Genomic DNA, 8,692 nt, shown 5'->3' with positions numbered 1-8,692 from the left:
GCCTTCTTCTTCCTCTGCTTCCTCCTCTCTTACAATCACAGGCTTGCAGATACCCATTAAAAGAGACAGCCCTGGCTCCCTTTCCCCCCCACACACACCCAAATGCCCTCACAACATGCTCCTGTGCACGTAGCCCGAGAGCTGAGCCGCAGACACTGGGCGCCTCAGGGGCACAGCCTGCTAAGGCGCCAGCATCCCGCCAAGCCCACTCTATCCCCCCAAAACTCGCCTCCACGTCTTCACCCTGGGGTCAACCTTCACGGTATTTGGGGGTAAATGGCACCAGGCTAAGGAGCAAGTCGCTGTGCAGAAAACACTGCCCACCCAGCCTCCTCCCCAGGTCTGTTTCTCCCGCCGCTTAACTGACAGGCAGCAAAGCCTGCTTTTGTGGCACCCAAGGGTTCAGTCCCAGGACTCAGCCAGAGCTTCTCCTTTCTCCAGGGAGGAGAGGATGCAGGGTCTGCAGAAGCAGCCGCTGAGTTTTCTGAGACTGGGACTCCTCAGTGGGATCAGTGGCTGGGTCCGCAGCCTCGAGAGTCCCGCAGCCTCGAGGGTCCCGCAGCTTCGAGAGTGGCATCCCAATGCCCTGGCAGGAAGGCAGGCTCTGGCCAGTGTGCAGGCCTTTGTGGGGGTCCCTGAGACAGGACAGGCCCTACATCACTTGTTCATTTATTCACTCCTTTATTAATTTACTCACAGCAAATATTCATCTATAGCACATATTTATTTACCACCTACTATTGCCAGTTTCATGACAGAGTGAAGAGAAGAAAAAACAAAATATCAAGCATCCAAAAAACACAGCCAACCTGTGCAGCCCCGGACGGTGTATCCTCCTGGAAGCAGCAGGGCCCAGCGTCCCACACAGCCCAACCCTCCAGCGTCCAGCTGAAGACAGAACCGCGCCTACTCCAGGGCGGGCCTTTTCCTTGGCCTCCCTGGGAGGTCTGAAAAACCAGCGGCCACTCCTGCCTGCCTCCCCTCTGCCTGAGCCTGGATGTGAAAACTCTTAGGCCCCCTCCCCTATTTATGAAGCTGAGGCCAGGCCGCTCTGGCCAGTGAGGAGGCACCCGTGGTAACAGCCACAGGGGCTGGACAGGCCTCTCTGCCCCCCCATCCTGGTCCCTTCACCTGGCGAGGCAGCAGCTTCCCTGCCTGTTCCTGAGTCCACTGTGGGAGCCCTGCCTGCAACTCCCTGTGCATCCACAGGTGTGGGCTGGACGGTGAGTCGGGCAGGGATTTCTGGTGGTGTGGCTCTCCACAGTCTCGTGCCTGATCTTCTCCATCTCTCTCCATCCACGTGCTGGCCCGGGCCCTGGGGTGATGGGTCAGCAGGTGTCCGACGTCGCGCTGTTCATTTAATGCACTGAATAAAACATTGCTCACAGATTAACTGAGCAGTTTTAAGTGAACAACCATTTTCATCTGTTTTAAATTTTCATGGGTACTTTTCTGAAGAACAAGTACATTGTTAATAATTGAGGGGAATGAGACCTTGTTAATCTCTCTGTATTTTAATAAGAGCCTACTGTGCCCTGGCCATTTATATTTAAAACAGCTTCATTTTATTCCCTAAAGTTGTTTCCTTTGAGGAGAGTCCTGGTGGGGCAGGTGGGGTGGGGTCATTTGAGTCTGGAAAGCACATTGGGAAGTAATTTTTGGGTTTCAGGAGGAAATCGGGGAGGATGTGGGATCAGGACCCACGAGGGAGGCCCAAGCACACCCGGCACCAGCAGGAGCCCGGGCAGGGTTTCTGAGGGAGGAGAGTCCCCACCGTCCAATCAGCAGAAATGGAGAGACGAGAAGGGGGTGACACACGGGGGAGAGAGAGGGGAGGAGGCCCATGCAGTGAGACCCTCCCTCTCCCACCTCAGCACCACAAGGGGCCCTGCTGTGCTTGGAAGCTCTGATGCACCCCCAAATAAGCACCCCCAGAGCCAGAGCTATGCCCTGCCCGACACCCCACCCATCCACGCACACCTTGCTGAAGCCTCACACAGCCCCTCAGCACTGGCATTTTACAGCTATGGACTAGAACGAGGCCCAGGCGGTGAAGCCACTTAGGATTCTACATTTAATGTGGAGCACAGGTCTGCACTGGTTTAAAATCTTTCCTTTAACCACTGAGCAGTGCTGGGAAGATGACCTGCCAAAATCTGCCTGGATAGGAAGAGTCCTGTTTCCAGGGTCCGGCTCTCCCCAGGCAGGAACCTCCTAAGTCCCTCCTAGGCTCTGGAGACATTGGAGCCCCACCTCCTGCCTCTGGCCCCACCCTGTGCAGCTCCCTCAGTTGCCTGCCTTCCCCGTCCCTGCCCAGCCCGTGCCCCTGGACCTGGCCCCCACCCTTCAGAGGCCTGGCCATGCTCCTCCACACTCAGCCAGGTGATGAGACTCTGGCTGACATGCAGGGCCAGGAGGCACACTGAGGCCACTGGATTTGGGGTGAGATGGTGGTGGTCAAGACGGAAAGGGATTGGTTCGGACGGCACACCTTCAGGCTGCATTGAAAGCCACTCCAGTGAGTGATTACATGCAACAAGCTGCTAGAACATGCTGAGAGGGGAGCGTAGGCAGCCCTCCACCAAAGCCTTACTTGCTGGAAAAATCAGCTCTCCACATTCACGGGCAGGAAAGCAGCCACCCTGTCTGCTGGACAAGGTTAGCTGGAACCTGCCCGGCCTGGGGAAGAATAAGAGCGAGAAGAGCAGTGTTCTCCCAGGTCAGGCAGAGCTTAAGACTGTCCAGGCTGGGGTGTGCGGCGACGCCCTTACACTCCAGAGCAGAAAAGCAATGCGAGGCCTTTCACGGGCCTCACGCAAGTGCACGTGTGTTACGCATCATCTGTGGAAAGGGAAACCTCTGGACAGCACGTTTCCAGGATGCCCAAAAGCTCTCCTCTCAAGCTGCCCCAAATTTCTCCCCCGTTAAAACTGCCCAAAATGTCTAGAATTTCATCATGAAGGACTGAACGGCAAAGCATCACCAGCAAAAGAAATCCCCACAGCGAGACTGTACCTTCCACTCCTCAGCCTTGCCCACGGCGTGGCCCTCCCTGTGTGAACTTCTGCCCCCTCCTCCATCTGCTTAGGAAAGCAAAAGATCTAACAACTAGAACATAAATGCGTCTCTCAAACATCTCCAAAATAAATGCAATTGCAGCCCACACAAAATCCAGAAGAATGTACAAGCCATCAGCACTGGATACCAGCTTGGTGACTGAATCACTTCCAGCATCAGAGCTTTACTTCTGGCATTTATATAATTATGGAAAAAGAGTGTGGGTCTCTGTCCGGGCCTTGGGCTGCGTTCCCCATTCCATCAGGTCAGGCCACCTGTGAGAATAAGGACTTGCAAATCCACCCTGCTCTTAGCACAGCCGAGCATGCATTCGGCACCGAGGAATTACTCACGTTATTCTGACGACTGTCTCTTCGTGTAACACTCTAAACTTTACTAGCTCTTTTGCACCCCACCACCGTGTGTAGTAGGCCAAGCTGGCAGGCTCAGCCTCACTTCATAGAGACCAAGGATTCAGTGGCTGGTCCTTGGCCGGGTCCTGGGCAAGCCTCACGCACCTGCCTCTCTGGGTAACACTCCACATCCACAGGTGGAAGGAGGCCACTCTCCTCCACACTTGCCCTTGTCTGGCTGCTCTTCCTGTGTCTCATCTCACGGGAAGGAGTTTCTGCCACCCCTCCTGTTATGTGTGAATTCTGTCCTGCAAAAATTCGTATGCTGAAGTCTTGACCACTAATGCCTCAAAATGTGACTTTATTGAAGACAGGACCTTAAAGAGGCCATGAAGGCAACAGGAGGTCGTTGGAGCAGCCCCCATCCAGGATGATTGGCGTCCTCCTAATAAGAGCAGCCTGGGACACAGACACACAGAAGGAGGGCCATGTGAGGGCACAGGGAGAAGATGGCCACGTAGTCACGTGCAAGCCAAGAGGAGAGGAAGCCTCAGAAGGAACAAACTCTGCAGACAGCTTGATCTCGGACCTCCAGCCTCAGGAGCTCCTTACACAATTCTGAGAGCTGAGCTGCCCAGCCCCTGGGAGGTTCATCATAGGGCAACCTGAGCCAACCTGAGAAACCTCTGGTTTCCACACTGGAAGTGCAAACTAAGCCCCTGCCGCCCTCCACAGGTTCCAAGCCGCCGACACTCACCAGCAGCCCACCATGTCCCCAGCAGCTTTGTCTTCATCTTCACCACCTCCTCTCCCCTCCCTGCCAAGATCAAGCTTTCCAATCGTGTCTTTAATGCCTCCAAGAGGCCTCCTCTGACTACTTATTTTGGAGCTCCTTCACCCAACCTTATACATTTTCATGCCTGTGCACGTGTGTACGTGTGTGTGCATGTGTGTGTGAGTGTATGTGTGTGGTTGTTTGCGTGTGTGTGTGGGGGGGGGTTATGTACTCAGGTATCTCTTAGACCCCTGTCTGCAAGATACAATCCATAAGGGCAGGGGTCATGTCCAGACTCATGAAAGGTCAAGGTTCAATAGCATTTTCGGGACTGTTTAGTCTACAATCATGATTTTACAAACGAGAAAACCAAGGCAACAGCCTGAGGTCATATCACTGGTCGAGGCAGAGTGAAGGTGATGGCCAGACTTTGAGTGGTCCCACAGGCCACTCATCAGCTATTTCAGAGACCCAAGAGTTCCGTGCATGGCTCAGTCTCCTGGGTCCCATAAACAGAGTCTCCAGGACATCCTCAGACATTGCTCCCCGCTCTCTCTTTCCAAATCCTCAGATTCATATGTCGTGCACATCCAGCCTTCTTTTCTGCAGCCTCTTATAGAGATGAGGTGTGTGCAAGAGCCAGCGCTGGTGTGCACAGGCACACACGGGAGTACCAGCAGACACGAGTTTCCTCCCAGGGACACGGATGCCCCTCAGAGCGGTACATTCACGAATACATGAAAACTCACGGGAACGTGCCTCACATTTGACAGTTTACATGTAACCTTTAACTGCTCAATTCATATCCCCTCCCCTGTTGGACTCAACAGTCCATAAGAGCACAAAAAGCATCGAGTTTGCAGTCCCCGACTAGCCTGCAGGGCCTGCTGCATAGCAGACCTTCAATAACAGGTCTTCAACAAACCTGAGCTGAGTCGAGTACATACAGAGGCACGTGAGCAGACACACAGGAGTGTGCATGTGAGCATGGGTGTCTGGTGGGACACACACATGCGTGCACACATGGGCATGTGCACCCACTCTCACATGTGGACACCCACACTGCACATGGGAGGCATGGGGGCACACGTGCCAGTGGCATCTTCCTCTTCACTGGTGGGGGGCAGAGGGAAAGCTCCTGCAGAGCCCCAGGCCACCACGGGCTTCTCCCAAAGCGTGTTCAGGCAGGGCCTACTGTTTTTCTCCATCCTCAGGCTGGGGCGAGCCACAGAGATCATCTGTAGGGGAGCCGAGCCCCACTGGGAACTAACAGCAGTGACCTAGATGGCAGTCAGTGGCGGCAATGACAAAATTGTGTCCAGTTGAAGGCCTGGCCTCAACCAACACCAGGCAGCCCACCCCATGGGGTTGTGGAGCTCTCCAGAGGTCCCCACACCTCCTGCAATGAAGTCCACAGTGGCATTAAACTGCCTGGGCTCAGAGCCCAGTCCAGGAGCCAGAGACTGAGCAAAGCACCAGGGGCTGCCTCTGCCTTCCCCCAAGATGCCCTGCTGCTTGGGAGGTGAGCCAGGAGGCAGCTTCAGTGCCAGAACCAAGCCAGCCCACTCCAGCTTCAGCCAGAACATGGCTTCTTTGGGCTCTTCACTGCAGAGGGAGGGCTCTGCACACAACAAGGCTCTGGTTGGGACCGAGACACAGATCTGAGTGCTGAGGCTCCTGAGGCTATGGCTCCTGCCCTGGGAGCTGGCACTGGGAGCCCCCATTCTGCCTAGGACGATGAGCCCCTCCCCAGGCAATGGAGCTCCCTCCTAGGTAAATGCAGAGGATAGACCCCTGGGAAAATGAAGGGAAGGAGAAAGAGCACCACAGAGGAGGTCTGCCCGCCACCCAAAGTGTAGAGAACAAAAGCAAAGCACCATCCCAGATAACACATGCCCCCACTACACACTGAGCACCAAGGAGCCAGGCCTGTGCCCAGGGCTGGAGCGAGGACGCTACTGCCTTCATGTCTGCACTCCAGGAGCTCACAGTTTCTCCCCCTGAAGCCCATCCTCCACCCAGGCACCAAGGAACCCTGTTTTGGTCCCTAAAATCATAGTTTGTTACCCTCCTTCAAGCCTCCCAGTGGCTTCCCAATAAGATTCAAACTCATTTCCTGGTGGCCCAGCCTCCAAGGCCTGGCTCCTGCCCACCTCTGTCGTTTCTCTCATGTCTCCTTTCTGTCCCTGAGCAGGTTCAGTTCCTCCTGGGCCTCAGCCAATCTGACTGGCATGTCCCTCTCCAGGAGCCCTGCCCCAGCATCCTATGTAAACAGCCAGGCACACTCTGCCATTCAGCTGTGGTTTCCTTCTTCATTCTTGTTTGTTTACTAAGTCAGCTGCCAAACCAAAACAATGCGGGCTTCAATCACACGCCGGGTGCCCCTCTGAGATGAAGCTTCCGGAGGAAGGATCAGGCAGCAACATTTGCTGTTCTGCAATGTTTTCTGTTCTGCAGCCTCCGCTGGTGATACCCAGGCAGACAGGGTTTGGAGTGGACCTCCAGCAAACTCTAACAGACCTGCAGCTGAGGGTCCTGATTGTTAGAAGGAAAACTAACAAACAGAAAGGACATCCACACCAAAACCCCATCTGTATGTCACCATCGCCAAAGACCAAAGGTTTTTTAAACCACAAAGATGGAGAGAAACCAGAGCAGAAAAACTGAAAATTCTAAAAATCAGAGCACCTCTTCTCCTCCAAAGGAAGGCAGCTCCCCGCCAGCAACCAAACAAAGATGGATGGAGAATGACTGACGAGTTGAGAGAAGGCTTAAAATGATCAAACTTCTCTGAGCTAAAGGAGGATGTTCGAACCCATCGCAAAGAAGCTAAAAACCTTGAAAAAAGATCAGACGAATGGCTAACTAGAATAACCAGTATAGAGAAGACCTTAAATGACCTGATGGAGCTGAAAACCATGTCACGAGAACTACGTGATGCAGGCATGAGCTTCAGTAGCCGATTCGATCAAGTAGAAGAAAGGGTATCAGTGATTGAAGATCAAATGAATGAAATGAAGCAAGAAGTTTAGAGAAAAAAGAGTAAGAAGAAATGAACCAAACCTCCAAGAAATATGAGACTATGTGAAAAGATCAAATCTACATCTGATTGGTGTACCTGAAAGTGATGGGAAGAATGGAACCAAGTTTGAAAACACTCTTCAGGATATTATCCAGGAGAACTTCCCCAACCTAGTAAGGCAGGCCAACATCCAAATTCAGGAAATACAGAGAACACCAACAAAGATACTCCTCGAGAAGAGCAACTCAAAGACACATAATTGTCAGATTCACCAAAGTAGAAATGAAGGAAAAAATGTTAAGGGCAGCCAGAGAAAAACGTCAGGTTACCCACAAAGGGAAGCCCATCAGACTAACAGCGGATCTCTCGGCAGAAACCCTACAAGCCAGAAGAGCATGGGGGCCAATATTCAACATTCTTAAAGGAAATAATTTTCAACCCAGAATTTCATATCCAGCCAAACCAAGCTTCATAAGTGAGGGAAAATTAAAATCCTTTACAGACAAGCAAATGCTGAGAGATTTTGTCACCACCAGGCCTGCCTTACAAGAGACCCTGAAGGAAGCACTGAACATGGAAAGGAAAAATCGTTACCAGCCATTGCAAAAACATGCCAAAATGTAAAGACCATCGAGGCTAGGAAGAAACTGCATCAACTAACGAGCAAAATAACCGGTTAATATCATAATGGCAGGATCAAGTTCACACATAACAATATTAACCTTAAATGTAAATGGGCTAAATGGTCCAATTAAGAGACACAGACTGGCAAATTGGATAAAGAGTCAAGACCCATCATTGTTCTGTATTCAGGAGACTCATTTCATGTGCAGAGACTCACACAGGCTCAAAATAAAGAGATGGAGGAAGATCTACCAAGCAAATGGAAAACAAAAAAAGGCAGGGATTGCAATCCTAGTCTCTGATAAAACAGACTTTAAATCAACAAAGATCAGAAGAGACAAGAAGAAGGTCATTACCTAATGGTAAAGGGATCAATTCAACAAGAAGAGCTAACTATTCTAAATACATATGCACCCAATACAGGAGCACCCAGATTCATAAAGCAAGTCCCTAGAGACTTACAAAGAGACTTAGATGCCCACACAATAATAATGGGAGACTTTAACACCCCACTGTCAACATTAGACAGATCCACGAGAAAGTTAACAAGGATATCCAGGAACTGAACTCAGCTCTGCACCAAGAGGACCTAATAGACATCTGTAGAACTCTCCACCCCAAATCAACAGAATATACATCCTTCTCAGCACCACATTGCACTTATTCCAGAATTGACCACATAGTTGGAAGTAAAGCATTCCTCAGCAAATGTAAAAGAACAGAAAGTATAATAAACTGTCTCTCAGACCACAGTGCAATCAAACTAGAACTCAGGATTAAGAAACTCACTCAAAACCAATCAACTACGTGGAAACTGAACAACTTCCTCCTGAATGACTACCGGGTACATAATGAAATGAA

At 51.6% G+C, this 8,692-nt stretch overlaps 1 long non-coding RNA gene across 1 annotated transcript in view; it reads right to left on the bottom strand.

Moving 5' to 3' along the window:
* Positions 1-1,045: 1,045 nt before the first annotated feature.
* LOC105506529 overlaps positions 1,046-8,692 on the bottom strand; it is a 19,453-nt gene continuing 11,806 nt past the window's right edge. The window contains exon 3 of the long non-coding RNA XR_001000941.1: positions 1,046-1,366. This is a non-coding gene — a long non-coding RNA (uncharacterized LOC105506529). The remainder of the gene's footprint in view (positions 1,367-8,692) is intronic.

The sequence above is a fragment of the Colobus angolensis genome, unplaced genomic scaffold, assembly GCF_000951035.1.
Source record: "Colobus angolensis palliatus isolate OR3802 unplaced genomic scaffold, Cang.pa_1.0 Scaffold137, whole genome shotgun sequence".
Taxonomy (NCBI): domain Eukaryota; kingdom Metazoa; phylum Chordata; class Mammalia; order Primates; family Cercopithecidae; genus Colobus; species Colobus angolensis.
The sequence above is the reverse complement of the archived record's forward strand: the minus strand, read 5'-3'. Positions and strand labels throughout refer to the sequence as shown.